Here is a 1,412-nt window from a genome sequence, read left to right on the forward strand (position 1 = left end):
CTGTTGATATTTGTTGGTCAGCTGACCTTTAAACTCACAGGTCTTTAGTTTCTGCTATCAGACCAGGAGAGGAGGGTGTGTGTGTGTGTGTGTGTTTGTGTATAACTATGTGTGTGTATAACTGTCTGTCTGTGTGTATCTCTGTGTGTGTGTGTGTGTGTGTGAGTGAGTGAGTGTTTCTTTCAACGTTTTCTGTTGACATTTTTATATTTATTTCCCATTTGTTGTGCCTTGTTAGCTTTTATTCTGAAATGCGGAGACGGAGGCGGGGCGTCCTGCTGTCCCGGTAATCCCATTTAGACAGTTAAAGAATCCGCTTCAGTCAGCAGGTGAGGCAGCGCGTGCGGATCAGGTTCCCTGCTGAGATGGCCGGACGGGACCGAGTCGTTCACCTGCTCACACAGCTCGCGAGCGCGGCGTAAGTTTCAACCACGTTCACTTAAACTGTGATGTAACGTCATCTTAACGTCGGAGAAAACACACGTTAAAAAACCGCTAAACCTCTAATTGTGTTTTCCTTTGAAGAGAAGGTGACGCCAAACTCTGTTAAAAAATCATCCATTTTAGAACGTTTTCATGTAGACTTCCGGTTCTGCGGTTCGGATAATTCAGATGAATATATATAATAAATCAGTAGAAAGCCCTTTCAAATTCGGCATATATGCAACACACTGGGATGCTTTATTTTACCCTGAAACAGGGTTTTACACACTCTTTATTTACAGTGTACTGTCTGGTTATGGTCAATTCATTTGCTTGTTTTTCTATGTGAAGAAGAGATGGCGTCGCCATTCATAAATCTGCCATTTTAAAACCTTCTCACGGTAACGTGCATGTTCTGCGGGTCAGAGTTCAGATGAATATAGATATTAAAAATCAGGAGAAGGTCTCTGACAATTCGGCACACATCTCTCGGAAGCTTTATTTTACTTATAAACTGGCTAATAAATACACACTGTGTGTGTGCGTGTGCGTGTGCGTGTGCGTGTGTGTGTGTGTGTACAGGTGCAGATGTCCCGCTCACTCCAACACCTTCCACCAAGGTACTGGTTTCCTTCAGTTTATGGGGGGTTGGGGGTCTGGGGGGTCGGGGGTCTGAGAGAGAGGCATGATTATTCTGTTAGAGATCCCTGGAGATGAAATCATAATCACCATTAACAGCAAAGTCCTGAGATCAATGATGGGATCAGGAATATATAATATTAATATATAATAATAATAATAATAATGATATATAATAATAATGATATATAATAATAATAATAATATAATAGTATCTGTTCTCCTGAAGGTGTTGGAGCTGCATCCTGCTCCAACAGGAAGACCGACTACGCCTTCGAGGTAACACACACACACACACACACACACACACACACACACACACACACACACACACACACACACACACACAC

At 42.4% G+C, this 1,412-nt stretch overlaps 1 long non-coding RNA gene across 1 annotated transcript; it reads left to right on the forward strand.

Annotated features, from left to right (window-relative positions):
- The first annotated feature begins 276 nt into the window (after nucleotides 1–276).
- LOC117940263 lies at nucleotides 277–1,352 on the forward strand. Its single transcript, XR_004655729.1, has 3 exons — nucleotides 277–418; nucleotides 1,006–1,043; nucleotides 1,292–1,352. It is a non-coding gene; the product is annotated as an uncharacterized LOC117940263 (long non-coding RNA).
- The last annotated feature ends 60 nt before the right edge of the window (nucleotides 1,353–1,412 follow it).

Source organism: Etheostoma cragini, unplaced genomic scaffold, assembly GCF_013103735.1.
Source record: "Etheostoma cragini isolate CJK2018 unplaced genomic scaffold, CSU_Ecrag_1.0 ScbMSFa_2068, whole genome shotgun sequence".
Classification (NCBI taxonomy): domain Eukaryota; kingdom Metazoa; phylum Chordata; class Actinopteri; order Perciformes; family Percidae; genus Etheostoma; species Etheostoma cragini.